Here is a 14,005-nt window from a genome sequence, read left to right on the forward strand (position 1 = left end):
GTATTGTGAATATTTTTTGTTATTTATGTGTTTGAGCACTCTCAAGTTCACAACAAGTGAAGACAAAAAAAGAAATCCTAAAACTGAGATATTTTCTATTTGGTACTTGCCAGTTCAGCTGGTATTTAAGTGGATGCTAATAGGGAAATTGTATGTTGCTGCAAAGGACAACAAATGTAAGCCATTGTCAATTGTCTCGATTGAGGGCAGCTTCCCATCCAGTTCGATTTGCCCATATGCAGGCATTGAAATCACCAGCGGTTAAAACTACATTTCCTTTTGAAAATATGCATGGTTGCCTGTAAAAAAAAATCATCTTTGGCTTTGTCTGGGCTTATTTCTGTGGGTTCATAGACTGCAATATTTTAGCCAATCCATATTACAAGTCATCTTCATACTGGTTAGAAGCCTAGGACACTTTCAGATGTCTGTATTTCTACTGAGAAACCAGTTGTCACTGTCAGGAATTTGTACATTGATGGTTCTAAATTCGGTTTGTATTGTACCAGTTCTTGAACTATAATTTCTATATGTCTGATATGATACCCAGTCCTTACTTCTATATATATTTGATTTTTGGGATTCAACAATTATTGATACAGTCATGTTGCTTTTGTTGCATGGTTGGTGCCAGTAACCTACTTCTCACCACTGCCCTGGCCACAGTACTCTGTCAACATTGGCATATTGGTTGACATCCCAAATGTTCTTGCTTGTGTTTTTATGAACTCTCATTAATGGATTAAGCTCCCTCATTTATTTGGGTTTGGGACCGACCCTCTGTGATTGCCCACAAGCAGAAGTGTATTCCATACATTAATGTTAATGTTATTTTCGAAATTCTCTTTTAAATAATGCTGAAAAAAGTGGATACGATAACATTTAGGCAAAGCTTAATTATACAGTGAAGAGTTTTCTTCTGCTTAACTTTTACAAAATGAGATCACTTCTTTGAAAACTATTGGATTATTGAGATACATATATCAACCAGCTGGTTGCAGCCAAATAACTTTGAGGATGTATCTTTTCTGATGTTTCTTCTGATTAACAGATACCCAATTAAGATTAAATCATTAAAGAGCTTCAGATTACTTTTTTCAAGTTAGAAAAGGGCTAATTTTAAATTATCAAGCACGATGTTTATCATGACATGAAAGCTGCCAACCTTACAACCTGTTGAGGATTAGACTTTCTTCAGAGGCAACTTGCATAATTTGCTTTAAGACAAACGCTTGCTGTCAGTTGTTAAATGTAGCATATTGCAGTGTTGCAGAAAGTTCATCCAAAATATGACATCTTTTTTTTATGTTAGGGACAAACAGTTCTCATTCATTCATTCTTTCACCTAGTGAGAGAAGTGTATTTATCTGAATGATACTTCTAAAGGGCAAAAAATGGGAAAACAGAGCTGAATCGGAACAGAGTAAAAACTATCAACAGGATTCTAAGTATGTTGAAAATTGTTTGTAATTTAGAACATCAGAATACAGCTAATATCTTCTGACATTACAGCAAACATTATGAAACATCAGTAATTGAATAATAGTTTTGTGTCTTGCACTTCTGTTTTTGGTTTGCACCATTTTTGTGATACCTTTATATGTTGTGTTGCTGCTGGAACATGTGAAGTCTGTCATAAGGATCAATAAAGCATATTACTCTCTTTATACGTGTTCTAATAATACTTGACAAAAATGCTGCCAAAGAATGGAAGTGCATTGGTCAGATATGCAAGTAAGAACTCACTGTTAAAAGTAATCCTGACCTTGAACTTGAATGGTATGGTCAAAAGTTCTGGCACTAGCATAACTTACTCCAATAGACAAAAGAACATAATTATAAAGCCAAGTTAAGACTGTTTCTGTCCTATAACTATTGAGAAAACAGACTTAAATCTTTTATTATGTTGCACATTTTGTATGTTGGAGAATGCCCTGCGACTAAGTGGCCTTCCATCCTGTGCTGAGATTTTCTTCATGCCTGATGCTGGTTCCCCATAACCCTGTAAGTGAATGTGTTCAGAAAATGGATAAAGGAAAAGACTTGTACTTTTTAATGTAAGAGAAAAAAACAAATTGCAAACCAACATCTTGTTCTTGGAAACAATATGGTCTAAATCTGATTTGATCAATGAACAGCAACTTTGAGTTAACTAAGAGCACCACCGGTCAATAAAGTTTATTAATTTTATTTACTTTGTGCTCTATGGGTACTGTGAGTTTTTCAACAATTTGGTTAACATTTGAGCTATATTAGAGTACAATTAGTTCCTAATAAATATTTGAATTTCTGCTTAATACTGTACATTACTTAATAAATTGTCTGAAAATATTATAAGTGGATTATTTGAACATTAAACACTGTGTTCTACTACTGGTTTCTCGGGTTGAATATAACTGAATTAAGAATAACATACTGAACCGAAATAAACCAAATCTGAGTCTTTCAGGTAGAGGATCATCACCTTACAAGATAGTTAATAATATTTACTGTATATAACTCAAAAAGTGTCCTTGTACCAGAGTGAATGAAGTCTTCACAGTTAATTTCTTCTACTGGTAGTAATACGTATCACCACAAGATGGCATAAATAAATAAACTTTATTTTAGTGAAAATCCACCAGATGGTGCATTGGAGCTCATTAAGCCCAAAACAACCCTTTTCCACACAGTTATGTTAATCAAGGAATTAATTTAAATGAGTAACATGTCCAGTAGTACACTCAGGATATAATTTATTTACTATCTAGCTATTTCTAACTCAGTTACCTAATTCTGAATTTATATATTTAAGAAAACAGCTAAGTAAGAAGGCTGTAACAGTAATCTAAAATATAACTTTTCACTAAATGTCTTCTTGTTAGTACTCAGTACTTAGTATTCATTCAGTGAGAATCTCAGAGCAGTTAAATAAAACCAAAGCATTTTTATCCTTAAATCACTTTGATACTTTCGTATAGTTGTGCTGTCATGAAGTATTTTTATTGTACAAATGAGATCTGTACTGTACATCATTATTGACAATAACAAAGGAAGTCTGACATTTTGAACTGTCACTTTAAAAACTAGTAGTATCTTTTCATCTCAGCTTGTGGTTTACATTTATGGGTTATATAAAAATAAAATACAATCAATTTTGTTTATGAACAGGAGAAGCACAAAAAACAAATGTAATCAATTATGCTGGCAAAGCTGCATGGAAATGCTTTAATACATACTGCAAAGTTTAAAACTGATTAGCAGGTATTTGCTCTACAAATATGCTACTGAGGTCCCTCTTAGAATCACACCCTGGATTTCGCACGTGTTTATGTTTAAGACTACAGAGCATAACAGTGATTTTGAAGAGAAGAGGCCATTCAGATCCATAATGCTTATTACTCGCCTCATATTTGCAAAACATGATGAGCTACGATCGGCATGGTGTTGCTTTCAGCTACACTACTTGGTAATTCTCCCATTTATCTATAGTTTGATATGTAAAAATATTTCCTAAAATATACTTTAAATTTGCATTTGCCCAACTTCCACCTGTATTCCTGAGCTCTTGTTAAGGAACTGACTTAAAAGAAGCAAACTACACTCACCATACTTATTCTGTTCATAACTGCAAACACTTGAATTGTGTCATCTCTCTATTATAAAAAAAAATCTTGAAAGGAGACAAGACGTGATTTTCTCGGAAAGACACTTATATCAGGGGCAGCCTTAGGCATGTTCAAACTGTGCACCTGCACAGGGCCGCCAAATCCCAGGGGCCGCCATGCCAATATATATTGAATATAAAACAGAAAGAGAAAATAACGACACAGCTGATGGCAATGTGGCCGAAAACATTGTGTTTCTTGTTAATTAGTACGCTGTACTTACTAATGGCACTAGAGTCAGAGCAGTAAGCTATATGTAGTATTATAACGTTCTGCCGCAATGAGAATATCATGGACCGCTTCTTGGTTTTCAAGTTACGGACACACACATATAGAAGCGAAGCTAGTGCAAGTGGGCGAGTCGTCTTACAAGTTAATGTTTCACCTAGCTTTAAAAAAGTATTAGTGTTAGCGCAATAGTCATAGTGAATATCTGGTCGGATAGGAGACACAAGACATTCGCATACCCATTCTAAGCAAAATGAAGAGATTTCGAGTACACAAATCTGGTTATTCGAAACGAAAGAGAAAGGCGGCTCAGGAGGCTTTCATTGTGTCACAGGAAGAAGCAATCCTGAACTTTATCACCTAAGGGAAACCTTAAGATGGAGATTCCTCTGGCCAGAGTACTGCTGATACGTGAAGTGAAACAGGCGTTGATGACCATAATCAAGAACAAAAAAGTGATGATATCCATGAGCAGAATGATACCCATGAGCAGACCAATGAAATTGAAAAGTATCCACAACGGACGTGGCCATCCGCCGTGCATAAGATACCATATTGACATTGGTGGGCGAAGGGGCCACCGATTCTTTCTCTGCCCAGGGCCGCCATGAGCCTAGAGCCGCCCCTGCTTATATGTCCAGCGAGAATGTTGGCGTGGTACACATGCAGAGCAGGTTAGAGATAATGCAAGTACGAAAATTTGAAGTTTTAAAAACAAAGAATAGTAAAGATCGCATTAGCGCAAATGGAAATTATTACTCAGTGAAAAAATTAAACGGTGAAAAAAGATCAAATTTATTGTTCGGATTTAAACTTTAAGTCAGAGACTTGTAGATTGTCTAATCCGTGTTGCCATCAGGGAAGAAAAAAAGTAGTGTTTCTTCCCAATTAATGAGGCATATCCGCGAGAATTAAAAGATTCCAAAAATGTTGGCGCGGTACACATGCAGTGCAGGTTAGAGATAATGGAAGTATGAAAATTCGAAAGTCTCAAAAAAAAGGATAGTAAAGATCGCATTAGCGCAAACAAACAGAAATTATTACTCCGTAAAATAACAGAACAGCGAAAAGAAATCAAATATATTGTTCAGATTTAAACTTTAAGTCGGAGACTTGTAGATTGTCTAATTCGTGTTGCCAACGAGAATTAAAAGATTCCAAAAACGGTGGCGCGGTATGAAGTCCCGTGAAACGACTTTTAATTTTTATTTTTATTTTATTGAGCTCACACAACATTCCATACAAATAAATCAATTTTTGCAAAAATACGATCAAAAACATTAGATTCTTTCAAGTCATGCCCTTCTTATAACTATTTTCAAACAAGACCATGGTCATCTAACCTCAGTTATGTGAATGCTTTTGGCAGACACACTTCCTGTGCTCTCAGCTCTTATAAATTTTATCAGGACAATAATTTTATACATTCTAGATGACACGTCAACGGCTAAGCGAAGAAGAAAGAGCATGGACAAACATTCAAAAAGTTGTTTTATTTGTTAGAGAGAAAGAAACGATATTCACTCACAGGCAGTTATACGTTGCATTGTCACAATGTAAGCCCAAACACGGAATTAAAATTCAATGCAATCTTGAAGAAAAGTTAATTCCAAATATTGTTTTTACTAAAGTTTTAAAGTAAAAGTGAAATAATGCATATGCAACAATTCCCATGAAAATAACAATCTTTTTAATTTGTATTTCTGGTTCACCAAACCCGTGGGTGAGCGAGTGAAGCGAGCAAGGGGTTAAGCCTCCTAGTCTTACTTAAAATTAAAAGATCCCAACCCTTCAATTTATTCATAGAGTTCTTAGATAATAAAAAAAGTAAGTTTAGCAAATCATTTTAAAACTATCTACAGCCTTAAAGTATATCCTCATAGAGCAGAGAGTAAAGTGAATTCAGTATCCAGGTAAGGCCTCATGGTGGAAGGATTATGTCTGAGAACCTTAGGTACAATTTTGTATTATTATATTGAGTTTGAAAAATGTTATTTTCAGTTGTTTAGATACATCATTTTATTGCCATTTTTTGGTTGTTTTTTTTCTTAAGGCCATCTCTGTTTGTTGTTTATGGCAACACCATCTGTTGCAGACCATGTGAAGTTGAATGTTCATTAATGTGTGACCTCATTGTGGTGCTGTTTTTTAAGAGTTTCAGTTTAGTACAGAAAAGAGTCTCTCTCAAAATAAACTAAACAAATTTCAAAATTAATTTTGGGACAAAGATCTTTTATTTTGTTTCTGACATTTAATTTTAGTTTTTGCTTTGGCTGTAATGTTTTGGTTTTTTCCTTATCTAGATTCTGACCTTTGCTTGTCTGACCATTTTGCATTTCTGCCACTGCTAAATAAATCCTAACACACAATTGTGTTATAAACATGGTCTTTCTTGACTTGTACTGCATAAACTGTGCATTAATACTCAGTCCACTATTAACCACTTTAAATAACTTCTGTCCCCTGTACCTTATCAGAATGAGAAGTCCATTATGATATCTAAATCGTTCTGAAACTCTTGGTTTCTAGCTCCAGACACCACCCCACTGCATAATTAAATTGAATATCTTAACACCCTATATGTAAGATTACACACTTCTTTACATTAAACTTAATTTGCTACACATTTTATCTGCTGAAATCTGAATTATGTTCAGGTCTTTCTGAAGGAATTTTATCTCAGGCTTGTGCTAATCAGCCTAACTAAATGTACTCTGTAAATGTACCAAATTTTTTACTTAAATCATTGGCCCACTTAGGAATCCATATATGACCACCATGATGCTACATTTCCTGTCTTAAGCCAGTACTTTGCTCATCTACACACTGCACCTTGACTGCTTTTCTTGTAGTTTGATGAGAAGCCTCACAATGAATACATTACCAAAAGATTTTGCAAAGGCAAAGTGTATGCTATTGCTTGTAACGCCATCAGAGAGATTTGTTGTTCCCTCACAAAACTTCACCATATTATTGTGTCCAGAATGGGCTCATGGTTCCACTGTTGACTGTTACATTCATCGTTTTCCCCTGGCTGCTATATCTCTGTCTCTGCTATTCCAAAGTTATTGCAATGCACTTATGTAAAGGAGACACCAGAGACATAAACTAGGGTGCATGGGTGGTGCTTTTGTTTGAGTATTCTGTTTCTTCTATGTAACAGCCCACCTTGAGCTGTGGTCCTTTTTATGTGCGTAGTTTTTCTGATCCTTCTTTCCCATTTCTGTTTGGATTTTTCACGTTAATGCAATGTTTCAGTTCTTATTTATGACCTATTGCATGTGTTTTGAGTAATGTTTTTAGATCTGGCTGAGAGCTGCTGCTGACAAAGCCGCACCTGAAAAGATAGTTAAAAAATCTTCTAGTACTGTTATACCATGGAAGACCCAAAGAGTGTCTGATCTTAAGAGAACCTGCCGGAGAGCTGAGTGTAAATGGAGAAAAACTACACTGACTGTCCATTATGAAATATTGAAGGTTGAAATAACAGAATACAACAACATAGTCCATCTTGAGAGGTGCTGTTATTTCTCTACAATTATAAATAACAATGCTAGTAATCCCAGAGTCTTATTCTGTATGATTGTTCATTTGCTAAATCCAGGTCACTCAATGGAATGCCTCCAAAAAACTTCCAGTGAAACTTGTGAGGCTTTTGCTGTATTTTTTAAACAAAAAATGAATGATATTAGAAATAATATAGTACATCTCCCCAATACTGAACCACTTAAACCCCGGTACTACATTTTAAACAAATTAAATTCTTTCACCAGGATAGATTTACCTGATTTATATAAAATAATTTCTCACCTGAGACCTTCCACTTGTGTCCTCGACCCAATACCAACAAGTTTTTTCAAAGAAGTATCGGGCGTACTAATTGACAGTATTCTTGACAAAGTAAACTCATCATTAGATACGGGGGTCTTCCCAGACTGTCTTAAGAATGCTGTAGTTAAACCCCTGCTCAAGAAAAATAATCTTGACTCCTCTGCTTTTGAAAATTTTAGACCTATTTCTAACCTGCCTTTCTTAAGTAAAATTCTAGAGAAGGCAGGCATTATGCAGCTAAATGACCACCTCAATAAACATGCTATTCTTGATAAGTTTCAGTCGGGTTTCAGAACAAATCACAGTACAGGAACTGCACTCGTTAAAGTAGTAAATGACTTGCGGGTAAATACAGACAGAGGCCATTTATCTGTTCTCATCCTCTTAGATCTGAGTGCCACATTCGATACCATTGATGACAATATTCTTAGAAATCGCCTTAGTCAATGGGTGGGCCTCTCTGGCAGTGTCTTAAATTGGTTGGAGTCCTACCTGGCAGGTAGAAAATTCTTTGTAAGTTGTGGTAATTATACTTCAAAGACCCATGATATTCTATATGGTGTTCCACAAGGCTCTATCCTGGGTCCGCTGCTCTTTTTGATTTACATGCTTCAGTTAGGTCAGATTATCTCAGGGCATAACATGAACTACAACAGCTATGCTGATGACACACAACTGTATTTATCAATAGCGCCTGATGACCCCGACTCTCTTGATTCACTGACACAATGCATTACTTGTGTTTCTGAGTGGATGAGTAGTAATTTTCTCAAACTAAATAAAGAGAAAACTGAAATTTTAGTTATTGGCAATAATGGATATAATGAGGCTATTAGAAATAAACTAGATGCATTAGGATTAAAAGTCAAGACGGAGGTAAAGAATTTAGGGGTAACTATTGACTCTGACCTGAATTTTAAATCACATATTAATCAGACCACTAGGACAACATTTTTCCACTTAAGAAATATAGCAAAAGTTAGAACCCTTATAACATTGCAAGATGCTGAGAAATTAATCCACGCTTTTGTTTTCAGTTGACTAGATTATTGTAACGCTCTCCTCTCAGGACTACCCAAAAATACATAAATCGATTGCAACTAGTGCAGAATGCAGCTGCTAGAATCTTAACTAGGAAAAGAAAATCCGAGCACATCTCTCCAGTTTTGATGTCACTACATTGGTTACCTGTGTCATTTAGAACTGACTTTGAAATCCTGCTTATAGCTTACAAAGCCTTCAATAATCTTGCTCCATCATATATATCAGAATGTTTTACACCTTACACTCCAAATCGTAACTTTAGATCTTCAAATGAGTGTCTGCTTAGAATTCCAAGAGCTAAACTTAAAAGAAGTGGTGAGGCGGCCTTCTACTGTTATGCACCTAAAATCTGGAATAGCTTGCCAATAGGAATTCGCCAGGCTAATACAGTGGAGCACATTTAAAAACTGCTGAAAACACATTACTTTAACATGGCTTTCTCATAACTTCATTTTAGTTTAATCCTGACGCTCTGTATATTCAATTAATTATTATTATTCATGGTATTCATATTCAAAATCCGTACTTACCCCTACTTTCTCTTCTGTTTTTTTCAGGTTTTCTGGGGTGGCGACCTGCGCCACCACCACCTGATCAAAGCACCGTGATGTCCCTACATTGATGGATTAAAGGCCAGAAGTCCACATGACAGTCATCATCAAGTTCTTCCGTGAGAACCTTGAATGCAATGAGGACTGATCATTTATGTTAGGTAGAATGCCTAGAGGGGGCTGGGCGGTCTCGTGGCCTGGAACCCCTGCAGATTTTATTTTTTTTCTCCAGCCGGTTGGAGTTTTTTTTTGTTTTTTCTGTCCTCCCTGGCCATCGGACCTTACTTTTATTCTATGTTAATTAGTGTTCCCTTATTTATACCAGTAGATTCATACCTGGTAGCATGGATCATGGACTATCTTAAAGACAGACCTCAGTATGTGCATCTCGGGAACTGCAGGTCTGACATTGTGGGCGGCAACACAGGAGCACCGCAGGGGACTGTACTTTCTCCGGTCCTGTTCAGCCTATATACATCGGACTTCCAAAACAACTCGGAGTCCTGCCACGTGCAAAAGTTCGTTGATGACACTGCTATCGTGGGCTGCATCAGGAGTGGGCAGGAGGAGGAGTATAGGGACCTAATCAAAGACTTTGTTAAATGGTGCGACTCAAACCACCTACACCTGAACACCTGCAAAACCAAGGACCTGGTGATGGATTTTAGGAGGCCCAGATCCCTCATGGACCCCGTGATCATCAAAGGTGACTGTGTGCAGAGGGTGCAGACCTATAAATACCTGGGAGTGCAGCTGGATGATAAATTAGACTGGACTGCCAATACTGATGCTCTGTGTAAGAAAGGACAGAGCCGGCTATACTTCTTTAGAAGGTTGGCGTCCTTCAACATCTGCAATAAGATGCTGCAGATGTTCTATCAGACGGTTGTGGCGAGCACCCTCTTCTATGTGGTGGTGTGCTGGGGAGGCAGCATAAAGAAGAGGGACGCCTCACGCCTGGACAAACTGGTGAGGAAGGCAGGCTCTATTGTAGGCACGGAGCTGGACAGTTTGACATCCGTGGCAGAGCGACGGGCACTGAGCAGGCTCCTGTCAATAATGGAGAATCTACTGCATCCACTAAACAGTATCATCTCCAGACAGAGGAGCAGCTTCAGCAACAGACTGCTGTCACTTTCCTGCTCTACTGACAGACTGAGGAGATTGTTCCTCCCCCACACTATGCAACTCTTCAGTTCCACGCGGGGGGGTAAACGTTAACATTATTCAAAGTTCTTGTCTGTCTGTATACCTGCATTATTATCACTCTTTAATTTAATATTTTCTTTATCAGCATGCTGCTGCTGGAGTATGTGAATTTCCCCTTGGGATTAATAAAGTATCTATCTATCTATCTATCTATCTATCTATCTATCTATCTATCTATCTATCTATCTATCTATCTATCTATCTATCTATCTATCTATCTATCTATCTATCTATCTATCTATCTATCTATCTATCTATCTATCTATCTATCTATCTATCTATCTATCTAAATTCTGATTTATTTTGTCTTTTTTCTCTTTCTTCATCATGTGTAAAGCACTTTGAGCTGCATTATTTGTATGAAAATGTGCTATATAAATAAATGTTGTTGTTGTAGTTGTAGTTAACATATCACGTATTTTCATACTGTATATGATCACCTGGAATACTTTTTTTTCCCTTTTGGATCATAGATTTGTTTAAGTAAACCATTTCTACCTATATTACAGCAACAATTTATTTCTTGTAGAGCTCAAAATCACACAAGGAATTCCAGAATAGGCTATAAACTGTCCTGTTTTTGACAGCCTCCCAGCCCTCACTCCCTAAGAAGACAAGAAAAAACTTCCAATTAATAGATCCTTGTAGGGAGAAAAATGGAAAGAAATCGTGATAAAGGCAATTCAGAGAGAGAGACCCTTCCAGTGGATGTCAAAAAATGTGGTAAATACAGCCACCAAACAGAACACAAGTAATCATCTTCACAGAGCTTGGTGGCCAATCTATCACTGACACTTCAGGAATACACAATAGTACAATAATAGATTATACCACTCATTAAATACAGAACAAAAAAGTAGAAACTACTTAACATAAATGAAAAACAACAATATCTCTGCATCAGCTAACTGCGGAACCATGGCCAGATTGTAGAAAAGGAGTCAGCCAGGCCAACATGTCTGCTCCTCCTGTGGCTCTTGCCTATCCCAGTGCGTAGAATGCCCTGACCTGGAGGTCATGCTGCACACACTCTTCACTCTGTTGGTGCAGTGGGCCAGCGCATACCCAACATAACTAATCATCATTGCCACAGTCTTAAGTTCGTTCACTTGAAGACTTGTTCTGAAGTGTTGTCTGGCTTCTCTTTTATAATTGTGTTCACTAATTTGATTGTAATGCGCATTAAGCTAACCGACCTTTAGTCATTAAGGGTGGCTCGATCAACTTAAATACCACAATGTTTGTTTTCCTATCTTCCAGTCTGTAGCAATATTTAGTGTTATTTTAAATGGAGCTCTGCTTTATATTCTGACCCTTAACTTCATAAGTGAAACACACAAGCTGTAACACAAAAAATGCTCATTTAACTTCACCAAAGTGGGCTATAATTTTTAAGAAAACAAAAACATACTCATTTTCAAAGTCCAAGCATAGCTTCTTAAAATTTAAAGAAACACAAATTTCTGAAATAGACAATATTGGATTGTAATACAATGAGAAAAAGAATATAAAGATTAAAAGCAGACATCAGTATATTCTTAAAGAGATCATACTGTTTACCTATCTGTCATTACCATATACTGTCATTGTGTTCTATGACATGATGTACACAGTGGTTTTTGGCCTGAAAATTCTGATGTAACCACAAAGACCTGGGAAAGAAATGCTGTCAGAAAGGACAGAGCCATTCTGAGAAGCTATGCACTGGGTGTGTGTATGTGTGTGTGTGTGTGTGAATGTGTTGTATCAGCGCTACATGACAGGACTTCTATTCCCAGCAGTCCTGGGATTACTGGGAGAAAGAGGATGAGGCACTGAATTTAAAAGAGAGCTGTAAGATGTCATCAGGAACCATGAATTGTGTTTTTATTGCTTTCCTCAATTCAGCAAATCATTTGGATGCATACCCTGAAGATTATAGCGTTCACTGGAATTGCATTCGTGTTCTGTGCTTGCTTGTTCACGTGGTTGTCATCTGGCCTGGAAATTGATGTCTACGGAGCACACTCTAGTCAAATGTAAATCATCTGAAATTCAGAAGCACAGTAGGACAATCTTTACATCTTTTTCAGAAGGCTGTTCACTGGGAACATTTCATTTACCCATCCTTGCGTCTGTAAAACTGGGCTGTGTTTTGGACTGTGTCGTGAGTGTTTTATCGTTTAATGTGTAGTATTTTGTCAGTTTTCTTTTTTGTATTTAGGTAATTAATTGTTTATTAGAGTGGACTTCTGCATGTATGTTATTTGTCAAATTGTTATGGCATTCATCCTTTACTTAATATTCTTTTTTATTTATTTAGTTTAACCACTGTGCCATTTGTCTACATGTATGAGTGTGTGCATACTGTTACTGTAGTCTTCTTAAAGGCCATTACTCAGTTGTCACAAGGGGGAGTGCTATTGTAGCAACCCTCTCACCTCTAATGGTACAATACACATTCAATTTAATAACTAAATAAGTGAGAAAAGAAATTAACAAAGAAACATTTCAGGCAAATGTGCAAAACCATAAAGCCTATAGCCTCTCTCAGGGTAACTGTACAGGCCATTGACCACTCTGAATTAAACAGTGTGATTGCTAAACAAAATTCTAATACATAATCCCAGACTCATCTCCTAGTGCTCCCTTTCGTTAACCTGGCCCGTCTTCCTGCAGCCCTCACTCACCTTCTGAGTCTAAACTCATTTTCCTTATAGGCTCAAGGCATCAGTAAAGCCCATCATAGGGTCACATCCAGCCAAACCTCAGAATCACATCATGGGTCAGGGACAACAGGTTGGACCTCCCTTTGAGGACTGCTGGTGTTCCTGCACATCTGTGTCTTCTGCCACATCTCCAGGATAGCCCTTTTGCTACTTGCACTCTTAGAGGGGGCTGCATAATCTCATATAGTGTTATCTGTGACCACATCACTCGGACAGCCTGGAGGTATTTGCGCTTTACTGCCTATGTTAAGGGGCATTGCCTCTTTCTTTACTGATCTTCCAGGATGCCCTTGGTCATACCACTCCAAATGTGGTACCTCACTTCTGCTGTGGTGAGACAACACGTGTCATACCTACTAGTGTATTCTCTACTGTGTTTCCTTGGGCAGTGATCCTGAAGTTTGGTCCTGCAAAGCCACGGTGATTAGAAGTTTTTATTCCAGCTTGATTGCTTAATTACAAGTCAGTCCTTCCCAACAGCTGAAATTGTTATTTATCTTTATTGAGTGCTGATGATTTCTTTGTGCCGTATCAAGTTATTATTTGTATAGTATATTTTTCCTTTCTGAGAATACTGTATAATCCAAATTATCAGTGGATCAGAGCAGATTAGTAAACATTCTTCCTTCACGTTTTTTTCTCTTACATTTCTTTATAAGGGTTTTGCTAAAACAGACACTTCATGATGAACATACATAGGTATAAATGGGACTTGGTTTCATGAAGAGCTGCTGCTTGCTTTGTCATTTGCATCTCATTGCTAACAGGCAGCTGGAAAACACAAAAT

Source organism: Erpetoichthys calabaricus, chromosome 5 (assembly GCF_900747795.2).
Source record: "Erpetoichthys calabaricus chromosome 5, fErpCal1.3, whole genome shotgun sequence".
NCBI classification, from domain to species: domain Eukaryota; kingdom Metazoa; phylum Chordata; class Cladistia; order Polypteriformes; family Polypteridae; genus Erpetoichthys; species Erpetoichthys calabaricus.